General features: G+C 43.5%; 1 protein-coding gene and 1 pseudogene across 2 annotated transcripts in view; both read right to left on the reverse strand.

Annotated features, from left to right (window-relative positions):
• The window catches only part of LOC147334038 (polymeric immunoglobulin receptor-like), a 419,044-nt gene that overhangs the window by 159,775 nt on the left and 234,212 nt on the right, over positions 1-25,057 (reverse strand). The window lies entirely within an intron of this gene.
• On the reverse strand, positions 20,208-23,300 carry LOC147334044 (uncharacterized; annotated as a pseudogene). Its single transcript, XR_015128401.1, has 2 exons — positions 23,050-23,300; positions 20,208-22,378 (listed from the first exon to the last, which is right to left on the reverse strand). The product of XR_015128401.1 is annotated as an uncharacterized LOC147334044 (transcript).

A 25,057-nucleotide genomic window follows, 5' to 3' on the forward strand; every position in this document is an offset into this window, starting at 1 on the left:
GACTTTGTTGTTACACTTTCTCTTACCGTACACTACTAAATCTCCATTTGCACTATTTGCCTATTTGCACTACTCTGCCTGGTTTACACTCAATGTCACTTACCCATTATATTGTATATTATATAGCTTTCTTGTTATATGTAAAATTGTATTTATTTAAATTTTTACTTTTTAATTATTTTACTTGCATTTTTTAATCACTTTTATATTTAAATATATTTAAATGTTCATTTGCTATTTATCTAGGGATTGAAGAGTAACGCAATTTCTATTCTCCGTATGTCCTGTACATGTGGAAGAATCGACAAATAAAGCTGACTTTGACTTTGACTTTGACTTTGAGGTTTGACAAAAGTCCAGCTGGGATAACCACATTTACTCAGGGCCTTCTTTTTTTTTTTTTTTTGCCTGTCCCATTTGGTTCTTTAGCCATCAGAATTGTTGTCTGAAGACCAACAAGGATACCCAATGGATTTATTTTGCCAAATGGATCATCGTGGCATTGCCGTATTGATCCATTTGATCGCCCTTTGTTTTTATTATTTATTTTATTTTATTTTCAGTTGTTACAGATAGGACAGACATGAGTGAGGGATAGGAAAGGGAGAAAGAAAGAGGAAGGAAAAGAAAAACAGAAAGGGAGAGGGACAGTGAGAAAGGGGAAAAAAATAAATAAATAAAATAAAATCTCCTGGATCACCTGTTGAGAGAGAAAGAATAGAAAACAAGCAAAAAAACCCAAAGCAACATACTAAACACAACACCATCGCATTAATCTAGCTAAGTGTAAACAGCAGTAAATACTAAATATTCAATGTTGTTGTGCAGCACGCAGGACAGGCAGCGCACAATGTGCTTTGAAGTAGCAGCCAAGAAAGGTGTAATTTAAGTCTACGAGCAGTGAACATCCGTGTGCATACCTGTGTGGATCAGCGCACTTGTATTCAAATGGTTTCCACATGTAATGGTCTGTGTTATAGACAGTGTTGTTGTTAATGTATGTTTGGGGCGTTGCACCCCGGAACCTTCAGAGGTTTTTCAGGGTTCTCGCTGCCAGAATGTTATGTGTGGGACAGTTTCCTGTATGTGTGCGACTAGCTGTGGTTGTTTCTAAAAGTGGGCAGTAAACGTCCTAAAACTGGCACTTGAGTTTCCGAGCATTTTTATCCTGAGGTTATAACACCTTTTTGGCGACGAGGATAAAAGCCGAACGCGGACAGTTTTGAGTTTTTGCTACGGATTTTGCAGTCGGACTACCGCTTCACAACTATGGTGACGATCGGATCGCTCACGGAGTTCGCCGAGGGAGACGGCGACTGGATTGAATATGTCGAGAGGCTGGAACACTTTTTCTTGGCAAACGACATTTCGGACGAAGGAAAAAAAAGGTCAGTTCTTCTCAGTGCGTGTGGAGCAAGGACCTACAAGTTGATACGTAACCTGACGACGCCTCGGAAACCCGGGGACTTCAGTTTCAAAGAACTGGTGACGTTGGTGCAAAATCATCACTGCCCAAAACCCTCCGTGATTGTTCAGCGGTTCAAACTCCACACTCATTCACGCAAGCCGGGAGTTTCGGTGGCGGCGTATGTGACGGAGCTGAGACAGCTATCAGAGCACTGTGAGTTTGGAAGCGTGCTGGATGACATGCTCCGCGACAGGTTGGTGTGTGGTATAAATGATGATGGCATGCAGCGTCGGTTGTTGGGGGAGCCCACACTGGACTTTAAGAAAGCTTTGGAAATTGCTCAGGCAATAGAAACGGCAGCTAATAACACTAAAGACATTCGGAAAGCTAACAACAATATGCACTCAACCGAGGTGCATCATGTATCTCGGAGTGTGAGGGGCAAACCGAGGGAGCTTTTGGAGTGTTACCGGTGTGGGGGAGCACACTTTGCCAAGGACTGTGTTTTCAAAGACAGTACCTGCCATAACTGCAAGAAAAAGGGGCACTTAGCCAAGAAATGCAGGGGCACTAAGGAGAAATCGAAGAAGGAATGGAAGACAAAACACAAACTAAACACGCATCACCTGCAGGGCATGGCGCCTGAGGAGGATGAGTGTGTTTTCAACATGTTTAATCTGGTTGGCTTTAATAAGTGCTGTGCGGAGCCCATCTATGCCACTATCCAGGTAAATGGGAAGGAGCTACAAATGGAGGTGGACACAGGGGCTTCAGCTTTGGTGATCAGCCAAGCCACCTACCACAGCTTGTGGCACTCGGGCGGGGCACCAGCTCTCCAAGCGACTGAGATAAGCCTGAGACAGTACACGGGTGAATGCATTCCCCTGCTTGGTGCTATAGAGGTGCATGCAGCAAGAAGCGGCAGCAACACTACTGGTGATGAAAGGGGAGGGGCCTAGTCTGCTGGGTCGTGACCTTCTGCAGAAAATCCGCCTGAACTGGTGGGAAATCAGGTATGTAAAGGTAATAGTAGAGTTACTGGGAAAGTATGCAGATGTGTTCAAGAATGAATTGGGCACTCTCCGGGGCACCACTGTGAAGCTGTGTGTGGATCCTTTTGCCCGGCCACGCTTTTTCAAACCATGCACTGTACCATACGCCATGAAGGCCAAGGTGGAAGCAGAGTTGGAGAGACTACAACAGATAGGGGTCATTGAGCCAATAGAGTTCTCGGACTGGGCAGCCCCGATTGTACCAGTGTTGAAAGAGGACAGAGGGGTGCGTATATGCGGTGATTACAAACTGACAGTGAACCAAGCCTCTCAGCTCGACGCCTACCCTCTGCCTCGAGCGGATGACCTGTTTGCCACACTGGCGGGTGGTCGGACATTCACAAAGTTGGATATGAGTCATGCTTACCAGCAGTTGCTGCTGGATGAGGAATCAAAAAATTATGTGACAATAAACACACACAAGGGGCTGTTCAAGTACAACCGCCTGGTGTTTGGCGTTGCATCCAGTCCAGCTATCTTTCAGCGCACCATGGACAATCTTCTGCAAAACATTCCTGGTGTTGCTGTTTACTTGGATGACATTTTAGTTACAGGTAAAACAGAAGAGGAGCATCTGCGTAACCTTGAGCAGGTGTTGAAGAAGCTCTCAGAAGCTGGGTTGCGTTTGAAGCGCAGTAAGTGTGTTTTCGAAGCCCCTAGCGTGACATACCTGGGTCATCGCATCTCTGCACAGGGCCTGTCCCCACTGGAAGAGAAAGTGAGGGCAGTAAAAGAAGCCCCGAGTCCAAAGAATGTAGCTGAACTAAGATAATTCTTGGGCTTAGTGAACTATTATGGGAAGTTTTTGCCTGACCTCTCCAGCATGCTTGCTCCCCTGTATGGGCTACTGCACAAAGACAGTCAGTGGAGGTGGTCCCAAGCACAGGAGAAGGCCTTCAGACGGGTAAAATAACTGTTACAATCGGCATCGCTCCTGGTGCATTTTGATCTGGAGAAGGAGGTGGTCCTGTCCTGTGATGCCTCCCCGTATGGCATAGGAGCTGTTCTTTCCCATCGCATGGAAGAGGGGGAAGAGAAACCGGTCGGATATGCGTCACGCACGCTCACAGCAGCAGAAAAGGGCTATTCACAGCTTGAGAAGGAAGGCTTAGCAATAGTTTTTGCTGTGAAACGATTTCATCAGTACCTGTATGGCCGCCCATTTACTGTTGTTACAGACCATAAGCCCCTCCTGAGTCTCTTTAGTGAAACAAAAGGCATCCCACCGATGGCTTCAGCCCGGGTTCAGCGCTGGGCATTAACACTGTCGGCATACCAGTATCGCATTGTTTATAAGGCGGGACCTGAAAATGCGAATGCAGATGCTTTCAGCCGCCTCCCCCTCCCGGAGGTCCCCGACCAGTCGAACTTGCCCCCAGAAATTGTGTTTTTGCTGGACAGGTTGGCGAACTCTCCGGTCTGTGCTAAAAACATCAAAGCATGGACTGAACGGGATCCAGAGTTATCTCAGGTTAAACAGTGGCTGTTGCAGGGCTGGCCAGCAACAGTGGAGCAGGATCAGCTCAAACCGTATGCCAAGCGTCAGCAGGAGCTCAGTGTTCAAGATGGCTGCATCCTGTGGGGTTCCCGAGTCATTGTTCCGCCTCCAGGTCGGTCACAGATCATTGAAGTGTTGCATGAGGCTCATCCAGGGATTTCTCGAATGAAAAGTCTGGCAAGGTCATTCGTGTGGTGGAATGGACAGTGCCTTGGAAGACAAGGTAAAAGCCTGTTCTCAATGTCAGTCAAACCAAAAAATGCCGCCACCTGCCCCACTCCACCCATGGGAGTGGCCTGGCCATCCATGGTCCAGGCTTCATCTAGATTTTGCCGGCCCCTTTTTGGGCCACATGTTCCTGGTGTTGGTGGATGCGCATTGAAAATGGCTGGATGCCCACATAATGCCGACCATCACAGCCCCAGTCGTCACAGACACACTCCGGAGAATCTTTGCAACACATGGATTACCTGAGGCAGTGGTCACGGACAATGGGCCCACATTCACAAGTGGGCTCTTCCAAGAATTTATGGAGAGAAATGGAATCCGACATATCCGCACAGCACCCTACCACCCTGCCTCTAATGGCTTAGCGGAGCGCGCCGTGGAGACACGGAAAGACGGTCTAAAAAAAATGCCAGGTCTTTCCATAGAAAAGAGGCTCTGCCGTTTCCTGTTTCAGTATCGCATCACGCCTCATACAACCACAAGCTTGTCCCCAGCGGAGTTGCTGATGGGGAGGAAGCCCAGATCTCATCTGGACCTTCTTCGCCCAGATGTGGGAGCCAGAGTCACCCAGTCACAAGGTGGGCAGAAGGTGAGACATGATCTACATGCCAGAGGCTGTGTTTTCAAGCAGGGAGACTGTGTGTATATCAAAAACTTTACGGGTGGCTCACGGTGGCTGCCTGGTGTCATTCACCACAGTTCAGGGCCAGTATCTTTTGTGGTGGAGTTGTTGGATGGCAGACAAGTTCGCAGGCACAAGGATCATGTGAGAGCCCGCACGGATGGAGCTGAGAAGAGGGCTCAGAGTGGTTTGCACGCACATGGTGGAGACAGGGCTGTGGACATTGTGGGGCCTCAGAGTGGTTCACCTGAAGGGGAAGTCGTGTCAGCAGCCCCTGAGATCGGGATTGGTTCTTCAGTATCACCAGAAGGGCTGGTGGAGCAATCTAAGTCACCTGAGCCGAACCCGGCCACAGGAGCTCAGCAGGCTCCTAGCCTGGAGAACCCAGCAGAAGGACTGAGAAGGTCAAAGAGGCAGCACAAGCCCCCTGATAGACTGAATTGTTAAAATAATGTGGTGTTGAATTCTCCCTCTCTTTTCGTACTTATGCATAATTGCTATGTTGTGGGTTTTTGCTTAAGGGGGGGGGGGGGAGTGTTATAGACAGTGTTGTTGTTGATGTATGTTTGGGGCGTTGCACCCCGGAACCTTCAGAGGTTTTTCAGGGTTCTCCCTGCCGGAATGTTATGTGTGGGACAGTTTCCTGTATGTGTGCGACTAGCTGTGGTTGTTTCTAAAAGTGGTCAGTAAACGTCCTAAAACTGGCACTTGAGTTTCCGAGCATTTTTATCCTGAGGTTATAACAGTCTGCAAGAGGATGTAGCGAACCATAGCCCCGTCCGCCAGGGCATGAAGCAGGCATGGAGGAGATCCAGGCCCCAGACATCCAGAGGCCCCAGAGCACGAGAGCCCAAGGAGGACCACCGGAGGGGCATCCGTGCCACCCTCATGGGAAGGGCTGAGGATCCCCAGACGAGGCGTCACCCAGTAGCCACCGAGCAGAAGCTAGAGGTGGCTGCACCGGCATGCCCGCCGGCTCTGCCAGCAGCCAGCTGTGCCAGAGTGAACTGAGCCGCAGGCCCAGAGGCCGGAGGCCCGAGGGCCCCCCGCACCCCGGAGGAGGCCTGACCGAGCAACAGGTGCCAGGCCCCGCCAGGTAGCCACCGGGAGTGAGCCGGTACATACCTGAGCGCCCAGCCCCGAACACCAAGAACCACCAATGCACCGACCAGTCACCGGCAGGGAGTGTGGTGAGGGGAGATAGACCTTGGAGGGCCTGGGAGTTCCCAGAGAGGTGGAGTCTAACCTGACATATAGACACAGACAAACAGGCACACACAGACACAAACATGCGTTCCCACCCTCATGCACACATATATAAACACTCAGCACTCACCCAACGTAAGGACTGACATAAATGGACATGTACACACAATCACACTCCCCAAACATACTCTACACCCCGGGTCCAGGTACCCTCGCCCCTAGAGGGGGAAACAGAACCCAGACCCAAGAGATGTTACACTTCCCCCCGGGGTGGAGGCAAGCAGACCGTCCCAGGCTCCGCAGCAGCAGGGAGGCCAATCGGACAGCCAACATCTCCTGTTGGCCCTGAGCCAACTCAGGGCCTTCTTGATGTGCTGTTCTTCTGCCTCCCTGGCCGCTGTGTCAGTGGGGATGGTTTTCGCTCTGTATTGTAGCGTCCTGATCCTGATGACATCCAGTTTGTGCTCCAGTGGATGATGAGAGTCAAACCTTAGATACTGATCCGTATGCGTAGGTTTACGGTACACGTCAGCTTTTAGATGTTCCCCATTACTGATGGAAATGATGGTGGTCTTCGATCAGTGGGTTTTGGTTAGTGGTTGTTGATCAATGGTCATGAGAGCTTTGCATAATTATGATCAAGGAACTGACCTCCCAGCCCATTGTTGATTCAGTGGGCTGGTTTCAGTCATTATGCAAATGTACTGTTTATAAGATTTGGGGAAACCTGCAGTCAGCTGAGACTGAAGAAGTCACTTGGATGAGTGACGAAACGTTTCTCCCACAAAACGCTACGTCCAGATGAACAGATTCAACTTTTGGAGATTTACTTTGCTGGATGATTGAGAATGCATCAAGACAAAATATTGTTTGCTCTGGGTCTAAACAGAGTGTGTTGTGTGTGACGTCTTCTTTTGCGCATGCGGGCCGCTTTGAGGGTTCACACTAGAGCGCGTTTGCTGTCGCATTTTATTTATAGTGTGAACAAGCAGACAAAAAAATCAGATTTGATCAAAAAATCAGAATTAAGCATTAAGACCTGCAGTGTGAACGTAGCCTAATTATTTTCTCCCCTCTCTCTGTGGGCGCTGAGTCCAGTGTCAGCTTCAGAAATATTCCCCTCTGAAACCCCTTGGTGTGAGGAACTTGTTTAAAATAAAACTGCTCTTCTCTCTGGGCTGAACCTTGACAGTTTTAGACAGCTTAATTTAACCGCAGCTATTTTATCTCTCACATGAAACTTTGAAATCACTTATCAACCAAACAGATCATGCAAAAACAAGAACAGAGAGAGGGGAAAAAATGGTTTCAGACAAACACACACACACATGCGCACGCAGCAAAAATCATTACAGGACCAGTTGGAGTAGAAAGCTGAGAGACACATACTTACTAATCACACAGAACTGCTGAGGACCCAGTTCACTCACAGATTTCAAAAGCCTTAGTGATTATTATCCAGCATTAGTATCTGAACCTGGAATCATTTCTATGGAAACTGAATTTTATGTAAACGTTAAATTTAATCTGATGCAATCAGGTTTAAACTCACGTTCTGTTATTCACTGAAAATACAGACATTTAGAACAAACTAAGACCATCTGTGGTAGAGGAAATGTCTGCTGTGACTGCATCACTCTGCTCAGCTTTGTTGTTATTCAGCCTCTGCATGTTTACCTCTGCAGGTGAGTTTTACCTGTCAGGAGATAAATGCCATTTCAATGATAGATAAAGACAAAGAAATTGAGTAGGATTGTTTCATATTCATTCTGTTGGTCTGTGTGTGTGCAGGCAACATGAGCCTGCACACATTAATTTTGTGATAAGTTTATTGAAAATTCTCTGTGTGTAAGTACAGTTTAGTGCTGTCTGATCATCACTCTGATTGACTGCTGTAGAAGTGAACAGTGTTACTTTGACCTTTAACCCCGCTGCGCTGTGTTGTTTCCTCTTTTTCAGATCACAAAATCATCACAGCTGAGTCTGGACAGGACGTCACTCTGACATGTCAAGCTCAAGCTCACATCGTCATAGTTGTAGAGTGGAGCAGAACTGACCTGGAAGATGAAAAACTTGTCCTTTTATATCAGCATGGATGACTTGTTCCAGATTACCAGCATCCATCTTTTGAGAACCAGGTGGATCTGAAGGACAGACAGATAGCTGATGGAGACGTGTCTTTGATTCTGAAGAATGTGAGACAAGATGATGCTGGAACATACGAGTGTTATGTCATCAAGAGAGCTGGAAAACCTTTGAAGCTCATCAGCGTCATCAGTCTGAAAGTTGGTTCTCCAAGTGAGTGAGGAGTGTTCAGTGTGTTTGAGATCTTCGGCTCTTTTAGCTGCGCTGCCTTATTGCTCCTAAATAGCTCTGTTTTCACAATCACTGAGATCCTTCTATTTTAGCCCAGCTGTGAATGATCTGTATTGGTAGTGTCCCGATTCGAAATATTGAGGCAAGGAACAAACCAACACTGGCCCAGAAGAGTTCAGTCAAATGAAGATTTATTGAGTACACGTGTGGGAAGATGTACACTGCAACTCATCAGCATAGATCTTCTCCAAACAACTCAATTCAGAATAGTGTTATTCATCTCAGGGTTCAGCCCCTTCTGCGTCACAAATGTACATAATTATGCTTAAGTTACAGTAAATCATCATGTGGCGGAGGTGTGGTCCGGCGCGCGGCTGCAGGGGAGGAGTGGTGCAGTGGGCTCAACGGGGCGGTGCTGGTAAGAACAGCTGATGGCGGTTTGGACTGATGGTGGTTTTCCTTCCCTTTATATAGTGAGGCGGAGAGGAGCGGAGGGAAAGGAAGCTGGGGAAACCGACCGCTGTCAAACGGTGTTCTGCTGTAATTCTGTGGACACTCACAATAAACGTGCATCTGATGATAACGACCTGTGTGTGGGTGTATCTGTGCCTAGCGTGTGTCACACATCACTTAAAAATAGCTAAAATAGACAGAGATGTTACTCTTTCCAGTACTTTCTTCCATACATCGTAATTAAATTCATTCTCCGAATAGCCCCTGGGGACTTTACACTTTCTTCACTCTTCTTCTGTCACTTTTTACTAGGCAAGCTCAACTGCAGGTAGAAGCTAAATGAATTCAAGGCCTTTGCTTACAAAGGTCTACATTTAAATCATATTTGTCTGTAAGCGTGAATGCTGTTTTAACCTTCCATTGCTCCAAATCACCTTACACAATAGATTGTGAAGACATCGCGCTTCACAAAGCTTGAAACCTTCAATAGACTGAGAATCAACTCTTATGAGCACAACTACTGATGTGACGTTCTTTATCGAGGCTTCGAAGCTTGTGTCGAGTAATGGAGGGGGCGTTTCTGCGATGCGCGTATCGAGGCTTGCTTCATTTATGGGAGGAGCTGAAAATGATGACGTCCAAAGCCTCGCTGCCCGGCTGTACCACGTGACTGGTTCATGAAGTGGTTCGAACTTTGCCGCGAGATATGACAGCGATATAAACCCCTCAGACTTCATTCAAAATGTAGGTGTTTGATGGAGAGTTGCGGTTAGTGAGAGTTTGGAGACAGTTTGGAGGTTTATGAGAGTGAGGAGAGAAAGTCAAGAGAGAATGGAGCCAGCTAAGAAGAGGAGGATGTCCTCCCCTGTGTGGGAACATTTTGATCTTATTCCTCCCAACAAGGTATGTAAATTTCTACAGAAGATGTATTTTCATGATACTGATGGTGCAATACAATTTATGTTAAGCGGCTTTACTTTTGTACAAGGTGAAGTGTTTGCTATGTGCCAGGGAGCTGGGATATAACAACAACACCTCATCCATGCTTAGGCACTACAGAGCTTTGCATGAGAATAAGGAGAACACCGATTGTGGAGCAAGACCAGGTGAGCCATCAAATGCCATGATAATATAGCATGCAGTAATGTTACTAAATGATATAACAATATTATACAGCTATTATAAGTTACGTGTGTGATATTTATATTTGTGCTTTATCTTTATTGTCTTTCCTCAGGAGAACAATCTCAAATAGATGAAGACCTGGTTAGCATGGTGATTGAGGACTCCCAGCCATTTAGCATTGTGGAGGACAAAGGATTCAAAAGATTTGTTAAATCATTAAATCCTAGCTACGTTCTCCCCACTAAAGGTTATAAAAGCAGTGAAAATTTAGTTTTTACAGAATAAAATGTGAACAGGCAGGACTGAGGCTCAAAGCCTCAGTGTGTAGCTGTCCATACCTCAACGTTACAAAAGCACAACTACTGTCCACACCCCAACCACACCTCACCTCACAGTAAATGATCATTTCCATTTTAAGCATTTCCAAATAATCATTTTCCATACTGCCAGTATAAATATACACAGTGTACTGCCATCACTACAATATAGATGTTTTACACACTCCTTTTGTTGTTGACATTTACAGGCTGTGTGCAAAAGGCCACACTCTTCAAATTCATGCCAACTAATATTTTTATGTCCAGTAGATGTCCTACTAGAGCAAATGAAGCTTTAAGAAGCTTTGCGCTGGGATGAACCAATTGGATGAAACGCTTCAGTGCTTCATGAAGCTTCATCTGCCGATCACTAAGCACAATATGCAAATGTGTGTATACAATGATTATGGCTGCACATGCAATAAAAATGTTAATCTGATGCCAGTAGCTGTGATAAACAGTTTAATGCAATTTAATGATAAAGTTATATTATTAATGCAGTAAAATAATTCCTTTATTCCCACTGTTAGCAGTGTTTGATTTAGTGTTTTCATAAAAGCCTATTTCTTGTGTGTATATTAGTGCTCAGAAGAACAGACATGTGGTTTAAAGCCTAGACAAAAAAAATCCTCCTCATCAACACTTTTTTGTTTGTCAGGGGACATTTGTTTTGTAATAATTGTTGTTCTTTTGATATGATTTGCAGCAGGCCATAGTTTATTTAACACAGTGGATGGTGCAGCAGAGATACCTGACTCAAAACAGGACACTGTTTCAGGGCCAGTGAATGTCACCTCTCCTCCAGCTACAGGTAGATATGAGCAGCACTTAGATGAATTTTTTGATTTTGCTCTGACAAATATTAACATTTTAGAAATTCAATTTCCTGATCCATTTTTGATCTTTTCTATCACTTTTCCCAATGTACCTGCAATTAATTCCAGATCCTTGTCTCTGTTGAAATCTCCCAATTCTTTGAATCTTTGGGCTGAAGGAAGGACAGTACTCGGTGTATAAATGCTCAATCAACAATCATTTATTTCCATACAATTCAATACTTATGAGCATTAGAACCATCATGATGGGGAGACCTGCCTGCAGAGGGTCACAGCAAGTCTCAAAATGGTGACGGGTTACTCAGCTTTTTATACCCTCTAGTGGCCCCCACCTAGTCGTAAGAGCCTAAACATTACATTCTTTCTCTCTTACGGCGCCTAAGTTATGACCTCGGCTCCCTGTCTTTCTCTTCTGAAAGGTGGGGGTATGGAATGTGGTCTGTTTCTTCTATTATCTGCACAAGGTCCTCTGCACACAACATTCTCTTCATGATTCAGCAGTATGAAATGTCAAGAAACAGTGTAACACATTCAACAGTGTCGAGTAATACAGGTCAATCCAATAGATCTAATGATTTTCACACTCTTTTAAGTCAGAAGTATAATGCAAACTGATACTACATACTGATCACACACTCTATAATAAAGGGTATAATATGATCTACAGCAGTATCATACTTCAACTACTTTGATTACATATATAAGGTAACATATGATAACAGAATAATATCACAATTCCCCCTTTGATCTCTTTTCTTCAAAGAGATCACTTACAACATACACTCTAGTGTTGCAAGGTCCAGTTCTTCTTGGTCCTGAGGCCCTCTGTCCCCCTTTAACGGGTGAACCATATGTGGGATGACCTCTGTGTTCACGCAGTTCAGATGCGAGAAAAGTTAGATTTACAACCATAACAGTTACAGATGACACTCCCATCACTCCCCAATTCTCCCACAGCTTTATTTTGGTGCTCCAGTTTTCCACCCCCATTTTGATGCCACCTTATACCTTTCAAATGTACTTAGACTAGAACCTCTGTCTAAAGAGCTTTTAACCTTTATTTTTATTGCTGCAGCTACCAGTGTCTTCCAGTTGGGTGATTCTCAGCTTCTTTCTTCGACCGGGGTTAGACCACCCTTTAGTCGTTGCACAGTTCTGGGGATTATTCTGCCCCGATTTCAAACAAAGATCTGTGTGTTTTGGGGTCACCGCCGTGTCCCCCTTTTTCGCCAAGAGCCTCTCGAACCTTGTTGGTCTGGTGTTCCTGGTTTTCGCCAACCCCTTCATGGTTATTGCTGTGTTTATGGGATCCATCTTCTCAAGGAGCCCAACCGTCATGACACTTGACCCCAGTTGCTGTCTTGGCAGTCCCTACATCTGTCTCTGCTGTGAAGGGTCCCCATATCTCTGTGTCCCCGTCTGGTGTCTGTTCCTTCCTCTGCAAGAGACAGAAAACCAAAACACCTCTCTCCCTAGCCTTGATAATCTAATATTGTTATCCATTGTTCTTCTAATGATTCAAATTTGGTTTAAAATATTATGTTCAGGACTTATTCTAATCATAATCTATGTGTGTGTAAAAGAAATCAAAAATTAATGAACCATCTCTAAGTCTAACACATTATAAGCTTAAGTTTTACCATAGCTAAATTATTAAACACAAAAATAAACTCATAGAAATTTTCATATCACCATTGTTAGATGTTCAAACTCAACTTCCACTTCCCCCTTTTTTGACACACTCCCATGTGTCAATTCACAGGAGCTAGAAACTTAAAAGAAAAGGTTAGTGACATCATATCTCAAAAAAGCATCAGAAATTCTCCTCTTCAGTCTCTCTTATCGTCCTGCTCCTGCAAAAACAAAACAAAACAAAACAAAGCATCCACCCTTCTCTAGGTGAATTGTTTGCTGGCATTTACTAATCCTAAAGTTGGTGCAGTCTTTGTCTCAGTATCAAGTCAGTCAAAACTTTTAGTCCGTCCATCACAGTCCAATCACATGCATTCATTCACACACATTCATACCAGATGTTGCTGATAATGGAGTCTCCCGCGTGACCTATTCGAGAATCCATCCCCAGCAAGATGACGTCATCATTTTAAAAGGAAAACAATTCCTTGTTGTTGTTTTTTTTTGGACCGGATTGACTCGCTGCAATCCTTTTAGACTCAGGACTTCTCATGTGATCAGTGTCCCCTATAAGTGAATTTCTCCCAAGGCAATTACAATCATGGAGAAGCACACTTTGCAACTGTATACAGTAATAATATTTTATAGCGCTTTAAATCTCAATCTTTCAGGACTGGTTTAAAGAGCTGATTGTTAAATCATGAAATATCACCACCGGTGGATCACACCTCTCAGATGTTTTTTCCTCAGTGCACTGTAACAAAAACGAAAACAGACGTAACCAACAAAACACTAATAACAATAACACAAACTAGGGCCCGTTGCAGACATGTCCAAGCATAAAACTATCGCTCTCTCGCTTACGAGAAAGAACACAAGCCAAAGCTCACTGATAAAATCAAGCTAGCGCTAAGCCAAACCAAAAAAAATCAACCAGAAATTCACAGGAACGTTTTGCTTCCTGCCGGGACAATATTGTGTGGGAATGAGAACCTCAGGTGCCGTAACACCTTTTGTTCCTCCTTGAATTAAATCTCAATCACAGAAAATGCCGTACTCCGACCTAAAACTTACCCTTTTAATTCATCATTTTCCACTCTGTGCCACTGTTCCTCATCAGGGCTGTGTGAAGCACAGCAAAGAATTCAGTCAAGGCCTTGAGCCATAAACAGACATCACGCACAGACATTGTTTTCATAACCAAACCGTTTTAGACCTTATTCCTTAACTCTACATAAATGCCCTCTAGGTGACCTATAACACATTCTAAGTAATCAATGGTAATCAATGGCTCCTCATAAAAATTAAGTATTGGGATGTTTGTGTGCAGCATTTTGCATACAGTGGGGCAAAAAAGTATTTAGTCAGCCACCGATTGTGCAAGTTCCCCCACTTAAAATGATGACAGAGGTCAGTAATTTGCACCAGAGGTACACTTCAACTGTGAGAGACAGAATGTGAAAAAAAAATCCATGAATTCACATGGTAGGATTTGTAAAGAATTTATTCGTAAATCAGGGTGGAAAATAAGTATTTGGTCAATAACAAAAATACAACTCAATACTTTGTAACATAACCTTTGTTGGCAATAACAGAGGTCAAACGTTTACTATAGGTCTTTACCAGGTTTGCACACACAGTAGCTGGTATTTTGGCCCATTCCTCCATGCAGATCTTCTCGAGAGCAGTGATGTTTTGGGGCTGTCGCCGAGCAACACGGACTTTCAACTCCCGCCACAGATTTTCTATGGGGTTGAGGTCTGGAGACTGGCTAGGCCACTCCAGGACTTTCAAATGCTTCTTACGGAGCCACTCCTTTGTTGCCCGGGCGGTGTGTTTTGGATGTTTTGGATGTGGTGTCTCACTTTCATCTTTTCTGGCACACATTAATTCTTGAAAGAGTTCTGTACTATTTTTCTCTCTCAGGTGGGCATGGAGAAACCCCTTCAGTTCAAGTGCAGTCAAATCGTCTTTATTGATTAACATATCTTTAAAAGTTCCAGGCCTTAATATCCTGAGCGCTCCACGAACTATCTCTGCATCAGGGAAGCCTTCTCTGCGTCGACCTCTTGCTGACCCAGGCCCGCTGGACCCACCGTCTTAGCAACCATGGATCAGTCTCGGCTCCAACTTTCAGCTCGCATCAGCTCCCGTCCTGGTCCCAGATGTCATTTTTAGTAAGTAAGGAAGACAGCATGTGTCTCTGTATTCCTCCAGATTGTGTCTGAGTCTGATTTATTTCACACAAACAAATGCTATATAAACACTACCATGAGCTTTCAATATATAATTCAGCAGGTTCCTCATTCACATCAATTACATTTACTTATATCCTCAGTGAAATATACTCTCTTTACTGGTTCATTTTCTCTAATTAACATCTTCTTTCATAACAGTTACTTTCCTTACTCATATCAATAAACACATCACATTGTCTTCTACAGTGTCTTACTGTCAGTTTTGGCCGGCGGTCATAGGTTCTGTCCAATAATATGACGCAAGACTGGAGTAAAAGACATCCATGGATTGGCACTTTATTAATGAAGGAACATGATAGGAGCACAAGAACACTAACTATAACTAAACAAAATGGCTTCCTTTTGGGGTGGCTGTAGCTCAGGTGGCAGAGCAGGTCAGCCACTAATCAGAAGGTCGGTGGTTCGATCCCAGGCTGCCTCCTGGCTGCATGCCAAATATCCTTGGGCAAGATACTAACCCCATGTTTGCCTACTGGTGGTGGTCAGAGGGCCCGGTGGCGCCAGTGTCCGGCAGCCTCGCCTCTGTCAGTGCGCCCCAGGGCAGCTGTGGCTACAATGTAACTTGCCATTGCCTGTGTGTGTGAATGGGTGAATGACTGACTGTAGTGTAAAGCACTTTGGGGTCCTATGGACTAGAAGAGCGCTATACAAATGCAGGCCATTTACCACTTTTATACTCTTCCGGAATAGCCCAAGTATGGGGGTTAACTAATCAAAATGAAAACATAACCCTCCACACACACAAACATGCAATAACATTAAAGCACATCACAAACATATACATATTTCCAACACGTACTATAAACAAACCAATAACATAAGCTTCACTATATAAATTAAAACCCTCTTTATCCATACTCCCTAACCTGGCACACTGGTCTGCTCCAACAGCCCTTAAACAGGTGATTAAGCTGCTTTCACTCTTATGCTCCACATCCTGCAAGAAGCAACCAGGACAGGTGAGTACCTTATTTAGGTTACTCACAAATGATTAACTGTAAACAGCTTTAACCTTGGCTCTTCTGTGACACAGGTAAGATGGCCAGTCCCACTGTCTCTTCACCTTTACAAGCTGTCATTTTAGTTGTATGTCACATAAACCCAATAAAAGACTCCATAAGAACTAAAGTGTTTTTTCTTTATTACACTATTTTAAATTCCCAATCCAACAATTAATCATTAACAATACCAACCAGATAATGGAACCCCTGGTCTCCATTAAAAACAGCAAAACAGTAAATATGTGACTAGGGATGGATACCGGCATGGCACCGGTTCTGACATAAACGGTAGTAACCAGACCGAAAAGCAGCGCACATTTCGGTGCTTTTTTTTCCTGAGCTGTGATACACTTTAGATTCTAGCCAATCATTTTACGTTTCCGAGGATAGTAGGCGGGCCCAGGTACGTACATTCTTTTAGATCAGAGCTACAGATTAAAAATGCCCAAGGCGAAGCGGTCAAAAGTCTGGCTGTACTTCACAGCAAAAGATGCAAACTCAGCGGAAGTGTGACGAATTGGTACGAACCATACAGAGTGGAGAAGGCCGTTTTTGTCTTTGGACTCTGCAGACAAGGGAATCTGCCAGTAAGCGTTGGTTAAATCCAGCATCATAAAATAAGACAAGCAGTGCTTAACCAGTCCAGGTCAACTCAGGCATTGGACAAGCATCAAACCATGAGACCTTGTTCACTTTCTGATAATCATCACCAATGTTCCCTCTAAACTGCGCGTGTGCTCAATTGCGCACTGCTGGCACGGTCTCTGTGCAGAAAAAATCCGTGTTGCACATAAAGTAAAATTCTAACCGGAATTGAAATTAAAGTGAATACGTTAACAATTCTGTTTTGCAGTGTTAGTCAGTAAGTGACTGGCTGCTCCAGTATGGGATTAGAGCAATGGCACCTCATCCCATAGTCCAGCCAATCACGTGATTCAAATTCGTATATGCGCAGCTAATCAACGTCGTTGACAGGCTATGACAGCGTCCTTATGTGCCGAAACCGGTGTTTTAGCTAGCAAAGTGGCGTGGCTAATGTGGAGTGAAGCCACGTTAATGACAACGTGTACAACCATTGGAGATGTGAGCAGGACAGATGGAACAAGTGACGTAAAAAGAGTGGACTTTATACCAGGTTTCAAATTGTGTTGATAGGCCACATAAAAAACAGAGTTGTGATTAAAAAAAAATCCAGTGTTTGGTTTTCTTCCAGAATATTGTTGTTTACATTTACTGGGGGAAGAAATGGTAAAAACGTCATTTTATAAAGAAAACGTTATAAAGCACTCTCCGCCTGTGAGCAAAGACAAAACCAAAACACCCCACCCTTTCCCATTGGTCAAAAAATGTACCATGCCGACCAATCAAAACATGGCATTTGGTTGTTAAGAAACGGAAGTTGTTAAGAAGAGGAAAATTTAGGAGTGACGGCAGTGTTTTGAGATGTGAGAGATTTGCAACGTTTAGCGCAAATCTTGTATAGTTAGTGTGTAGTGTAGTCAATAGTTTTGTTGTGTGTGTCAGAACAATGAGGCGGCTGCTAAATGTTACAGGAGTGATACATCTCCTGTTGTCAGGCCTGCAGGTATCAGGCTTTTGATGTTCTCCTTTATCTCATAGTGGACAGAAATTATTTTTTGGAGAGGCACAAATAATTTGTGTGGCATCAGATTTGATGCAGAACACCTGATTGTTCTGTAAATAGTTTGAAAAGTTTGTTTAAAAAAAATCCCTTAGCAGTATTTTTAGGTAAACAGCTGCAAAAATCTTTGTTTGCAATACTCAGTAACTTTTTTGAAGAAGTAACTATATAATTGCCCAGCATTGGTCTTTATATATTGTATTTTGCAGAGAGAGTTACAAAGTTTCAAAGTGGTGCTCCATGAGAGTCCTGTAGACGAGCAGCAGCACGATCCTGCATTGCAACTGCAAACCGCTGTTGCAATGCAGGAACATCTGCTTTATTGGAATGTGTGAGATGTTAACCACAATGACTCTTAAAAACACTGTCTCAAAGCTTCATGCCAACAGCATGTTTTTAAGAAAAATCAAACATATTTTCTTTCAAGATAATTTTAGAGTTTTTAATGAGCTGCAGGATCCTTCTTCAGTGTGAGTGGAGAACAGCCAAGTCGCCTCCTGTGATAAACCTCCACATGTACCACTGAAAACAGTTAAATTAGTTTGAATCGGAAATAATGGGTCAAACTACTTGTTCTGAGACCATTTCTTTATTTTTCACACCAAACTGTTTAATAAGATAAACTCTACACAGACTTCATCAAATATAACTAACACTTTAACATTATCAGGATTTCATAATACAAACTTCAAATCAACAAGAAAACAGCTGCAGAACATGTGGAAACCAGTTCAGCTTGAGTTTCAAATATAACTAACACTTTAACTTTCAACATTTCTTTGCTGCCACTGTGAATACGATTGTGGTCTTTGCCTAATTGAATAAAGGTTACACTGACTCACTGCTCCATCTTCTGGTACAAACTGGCATTACATGGAAGTACAGCCCAAAACCAGTTCAGCTTGAGTTTCTTTTTTTCTGGACATAAAGTCACAGCAGGTGTTGTTTCAAAGCTGGTGGACAGATTTAGTTCATTTTTGAGGTTTTAAGAGCAACTGCTGTGAAAATATTTCTAGTTTTGGGAGAAAATGATTTAAGAGAAGATTTTACAACAGCAAAAGGTTAAATATGAATGAAGAATTGAAATTTAACAGAGGTAACACATTAAATGAATACATTAAAAAAAAAGTTAATTTTGGAAACACTAAGAAAGTTCAAATGAAAGAAATTGAAATATATATCAATATCTGCAATTCTGATACATTATTAGTTTGGTAAAAAAGACATTCCTATAACTTTAATAATACAGTAACAAGTACAACTACTAAACACTACTGTGTCCTAAGGGAACAAAGATTAAAATGTAACAGGGATAACATTTTAGAGAATTAAAATCCCTCAAAGGAAAAAAATAAACTTGATATGCATATCTAGACATGCAGCTTCCTAAATGTAACATTCAGGATTATTCACTGCAGGTCCAGAAATCAGAGCTACCTCATCAGATCCAAGTGTGGCATCAGCTGACACTCTTTACAGGAGATTCCATCTGAACTCTGTGGAGCCTGATCTCAAGGTTTTTAAGTCTGAGCCTGAAACCAGAAGAGGATCTTTCTCTCTCTTCAGATTCATTGTGATCCAGTGATTTCAGTCCTGCATGATCAGGCTGATGTTTGCACAGAGCAGATAATGAAGTGAAGGTTTTTGCACATTGGTAACAGTGAAACAGTTTATTTACAGCGTGGGATCGTTTGTGTTCGGAGTATGAACTGAGATTCCTGAAGCTCTTGTCACACTGGTCACAGCTGAAGTTCACTTCCATGTGTGTACGTTCATGTTTGTTACGATGACCTGATTGTGAGAAGCTTTTGTCACAGTGTCTGCACTTGTATGGTGTCCCTCCTGCAGTGGTGAAGGATGACCCACACTGGTCACAGATGTGCTTTTTGACCACACTGTGGAAGAGGTCATGTATTTTTAATGTAGTCAAAGGAGCTTGCAAAGAAAAGCGTCTGGACTTCTTTAAGTTGCTTGAAGACGTTTCACCTCTCATCTGAGAAGCTTCTTCAGTTCTAAGGTCAAATGGTGGAGAGTCCCAGATAAAAACCTAGTGGGAGTGACCCCCACAGAGGGACAAAAGGATCCCCTGATGATCCTCTAATCACCTGAGCCAAGGTGTGAAATTGGGTGTGGGACCCAATCAGCCAGAGTTTCGGGTGTGTTCATTGTTAGTCTTGTCCTGCTACACAGGACAAGACTCAGCAGTCCATCTGCATCTTAAGGATAAAGGACACTCTTTCAAGGATGCCAATGTTCACATTTTGGACAGAGAGGACAGATGGTTTGAAAGAGGAGTGAAAGAAGCCATCTACGTCCACTGTGAGCGACCATCTTTGAACAGAGGCGGGGGTTTACGACACCAACTCTCTGCCATCTATAATCCAGTTTTGAGATCCCTTCCCAGACGCCTTAACGCCCACTCACATCCTGGGCCATCTGACCTCAGGAATTCGCATGACAAGGTGGGGCCAGGTTTCACAATGAACACACCCGAAACTCTGGCTGATTGGGTCCCACACCCAATTTCACACCTTGGCTCAGGTGATTAGAGGATCATCAGGGGATCCTTTTGTCCCTCTGTGGGGGTCACTCCCACTAGGTTTTTATCTGGGACTCTCCACCATTTGACCTTAGAACTGAAGAAGCTTCTCGGATGAGAGGTGAAACGTCTTCAAGCAACTTAAAGAAGTCCAGACGCTTTTCTTTGCAAGCTCCTTTGACTACGATGACCTGGATGACTGAGAACCTTCACAGACATATTTTTAATGTACTTGGTGTGTGGAAGCCCCTCCCACATTCTTTGCAGTAGTTCATTTTGTCTCCAGTGTGGCTACGTTGATGTGGTTTTAGGTCCCGTTCGTGATTGGAGGTTTTTCCACAAAAGTTAAAGAGAAACGCTTTCCCACCACCACAGTGACGACAGGGTTGAGAAATGGATCAGTGTGCTTCTCTCCACTTCTAAACAAAGACATTGTATGTCAGGGAATTCCTTCAACGTTTTTATCCTGAACGTCGCCTGAAATAAAAAGCATCTCTGCCAACGTCCAATTAAATTTTACTGTTTACACTATAAAACTCAGGTTACTTCTTCATTTTTCCAAACAGTTCATTCAGTATAACTCCATAAGTTTACTGATCAGACTTTTTCCAAACAATCAGGTTAAAATTACAAGATAAAACATAAATACATCCTCACAGTAACTGCACTTCTAGAGTTACTTTCTGGTGTGGATCTGTTGGTGCTTTTTCAGCTGATTTGGAGCTTTACAAGTCTTCTCACACAGGTCACATTTATAAGGTCTCTCCTCAGTGTGTTGTTGTAACTGTGCATCTGTTGTAAACAGTTTCCCACACTGGTCACAGCAGGAAACATCAATTCCAGTGTGAATCCGTAGGTGAATATTTCGGTACTGTTTGTCACTGAAACTTTTTCCACAAAAGTCGCACCTCTACGCCTTAATTCCAGAGTGGGTAACTAGATGCCTCTGTAAGTCGCTATTTAGAGCAAAAGCCTTACCACACAACTCACAGTTGTGTGCTTTAAATCCACTGTGGATGAGTTGGTGTTTTTTTAAGCTTCCAGCCTGGGTAAAATACTTTCCACACAACTCACAGTTGTAAGGTTTAAATCCACTGTGGATGAGTTGGTGTCTTTTTAAGTTTCCACCGTCGGTAAAAGACTTTCCACACAAATCACAGCTGTACGCTTTAACTCCACTGTGGATGAGTTGGTGTGTTTTTAAGTTTACAGCCTGGGTAAAAGACTTTCCACACAACTCACAGCTGTAAGGTTTAAATCCACTGTGGATGAGTTGGTGTCTTTTTAAGTTTCCACCCCCGGTAAAAGACTTTCCACACAAGTCACAGCTGTACGGTTTAACTCCACTGTGGATGAGTTGGTGTCTTTTTAAGCTTACAGCCTGGGTAAAAGACTTTCCACAGAAGTCACAGCTGTAAGGTTTAACTCCACTGTGGATGAGTTGGTGTTTTTTCAAGTGTCCAGCCAGGGTAAAAGACTTTCCACACAAGTCACAGCTGTAAGGTTTAACTCCACTGTGGATGACTTGGTGTCTTTTTAAGTCTCCAGCCTGGGTAAAAGACTTTCCACAGAAGTCACAGCTGTAAGGTTTAACTCCACTGTGGATGACTTGGTGTCTTTTTAAGTTTCCACCCCCGGTAAAAGACTTTCCACACAAGTCACAGCTGTATGGTTTAAATCCACTGTGGATGAGTTGGTGAGTTTTTAAGTGTCCAGCCCGGGTAAAAGACTTTCCACACAAGTCACAGCTGTACGCTTTAACTCCACTGTGGATGAGTTGGTGTTTTTTCAAGTGTCCAGCCAGGGTAAAAGACTTTCCACACAAGTCACAGCTGTAAGGTTTAACTCCACTGTGGATGACTTGGTGTCTTTTTAAGTCTCCAGCCTGGGTAAAAGACTTTCCACAGAAGTCACAGCTGTAAGGTTTAACTCCACTGTGGATGACTTGGTGTCTTTTTAAGTTTCCACCCCCGGTAAAAGACTTTCCACACAAGTCACAGCTGTATGGTTTAAATCCACTGTGGATGAGTTGGTGAGTTTTTAAGTGTCCAGCCCGGGTAAAAGACTTTCCACACAAGTCACAGCTGTACGCTTTAACTTCACTGTGGATGAGTTGGTGTCTTTTTAAATCTCCAGCCCGGGTAAAAGACTTTCCACACTCATCACAGCTGTAGGTTTTCTCTCCTTTTCTTCTGTGAGGTTTGTCGGCCTCCTGAGAGCGCTGACTTTTCGCTCCATGTTGGTCCTGCAGTGACAGAGATACAAACAGAGGCAATGAGTGAAATGCAGTCGTGGAACAAACTGAAACTCCCTCCATTGGTTGAATCAAACATGTCAACAAACACATTGTTGGTGTGTTTCCACCACCTTCTGGTGGCAGTATCACATTACAATGATATGCTACAATGAGAGTTGTAATGAAAATGACATTGATCAGCAGAGAAAATCTTTCACGCATAAGAAATTTCAAGTTCAACTGATGATATTGTTGTTTCAATGTATGCTTATAAAATATGATCTTTGTATTTTCTTGTAACTTCTGTTACAAGAAATTAGAACTCTGAACAATATTTAAACTCCATTCAGAGTTACATACCATAAAATAATACTTTATGATTAACATAACAGTTTGATTGCTCTAATTACCTGTATTTACCTTGTGACATATTACAGGGCAAATTACATTCTGGGTACAGTTACATCACATAACATCAACTGTGAACACCTTATGTTACAGTGGCGTTTAAGTTCATGGGAATTATGAGTATCTACTCCCAAATTCCCATCCGGGCTACATTATTATCGGTTCATGGTATCGCTTAACTTTTACGAGTATGAGTACACACACATTTTACAGTATCGGCCCCGATACCAGTATCGGTGCATCCCTAATTGTAACTGTGATATTTTTCTCACCTTTTGTGTTGAAGTCATTGATTGTTTCCTCTGTAGTGGCTGAGCTGAGTCCAAATGGATGAAATTGTTCCTCCGTTGCACCACCAGACTCTTCTCCTCCTGTTAATCACCTGGGGGACACACACACAGCAGGATTTGTAAAAAGAGTTTTGATAAACACAATGCTGGACAGCAATGCTGTCATGTACACAAATACAGTGGGGCAAAAAAGTATTTAGTCAGCCACCGATTGTGCAAGTTCCCCCACCTAAAATGATGACAGAGGTCAGTAATTTGCACCAGAGGTACACTTCAACTGTGAGAGACAGAATGTGAAAAAAAAATCCATGAATCCACATGGTAGGATTTGTAAAGAATTTATTCGTAAATCAGAGTGGAAAATAAGTATTTGGTCACCTCAAACAAGGAAAATCTCTGGCTCTCACAGACCTGTAACGTCTTCTGTAAGACGCTTTTCTGTCCCCCACTCGTTACCTGTATGAATGGCACCTGTTTGAACTCATCATCTGTATAAAAGACACCTGTCCACAGCCTCAAACAGTCAGACTCCAAACTCCGCCATGGCCAAGACCAAAGAGCTTTTGAAGGACACCAGGAAAAGTATTGTAGACCTGCACCAGACTGGGAAGAGTGAATCTACAATAGGCAAGCAGCTTGGTGTGAAGAAATCAACTGTGGGAGCAATCATCAGAAAATGGAAGACATACAAGACCACTGATAATCTCCCACGATCTGGGGCTCCACGCAAGATCTCATCCCGTGGGGTCAAAATGATCATGAGAACGGTGAGCAAAGATCCCAGAACCACACGGGGGGACCTGGTGAATGACCTGCAGAGAGCTGGGACCAAAGTAACAAAGGTCACCATCAGTAACACACTACAACGGCAGGGAATCAAATCCCGCAGTGCCAGACGTGTTCCGCTGCTGAAGCCAGTGCATGTCCAGGCCCGTCTGATGTTTGCCAGAGAGCACATGGATGATACAGCAGAGGATTGGGAGAATGTCATGTGGTCAGATGAAACCAAAGTAGAACTTTTTGGTATAAACTCAACTCGTCGTGTTTGGAGGAAGAAGAATACTGAGTTGCATCCCAAGAACACCATACCTACTGTGAAGCATGGGGGTGGAAACATCATGCTATGGGGCTGTTTTTCTGCCAAGGGGACAGGACGACTGATCCGTGTTAAGGACAGAATGAATGGGGCCATGTATCGTGAGATTTTGAGCCAAAACCTCCTTCGATCAGTGAGAACTTTGAAGATGAAACGAGGCTGGGTCTTCCAACATGACAATGATCCAAAACACACCGCCCGGGCAACAAAGGAGTGGCTCCGTAAGAAGCATTTGAAAGTCCTGGAGTGGCCTAGCCAGTCTCCAGACCTCAACCCCATAGAAAATCTGTGGCGGGAGTTGAAAGTCCGTGTTGCTCGGCGACAGCCCCAAAACATCACTGCTCTCGAGAAGATCTGCATGGAGGAATGGGCCAAAATACCAGCTACTGTGTGTGCAAACCTGGTAAAGACCTATAGTAAACGTTTGACCTCTGTTATTGCCAACAAAGGTTATGTTACAAAGAATTGAGTTGTATTTTTGTTATTGACCAAATACTTATTTTCCACCCTGATTTACGAATAAATTCTTTACAAATCCTACCATGTGAATTCATGGATTTTTTTTTCACATTTTGTCTCTCACAGTTGAAGTGTACCTCTGGTGCAAATTACTGACCTCTGTCATCATTTTAGGTGGGGGAACTTGCACAATCGGTGGCTGACTAAATACTTTTTTGCCCCACTGTATATATATATATATATATATATATATATTAGGGGTGCAACGATATTCGTATCGATATTGAACCGTTCGATACAGTGCTTTCGGTTCAGTACGCATATGTATCGAACAATATTATTGTTGATAAAATTGTATTATTACAATTTTATCAACTTTCCTTCTGACGATGCTGTCTGTGTTGAGCGCTCAGTGAATCTGCGTTCGAATACTCC

This window comes from Aulonocara sp. 'chitande type north' Nkhata Bay, linkage group LG3, assembly GCF_057382095.1.
Source record: "Aulonocara sp. 'chitande type north' Nkhata Bay isolate Kocher_YH1m ecotype deep benthic linkage group LG3, A_spYH_male_GT1.1, whole genome shotgun sequence".
In the NCBI taxonomy this organism is placed as follows: domain Eukaryota; kingdom Metazoa; phylum Chordata; class Actinopteri; order Cichliformes; family Cichlidae; genus Aulonocara; species Aulonocara sp. 'chitande type north' Nkhata Bay.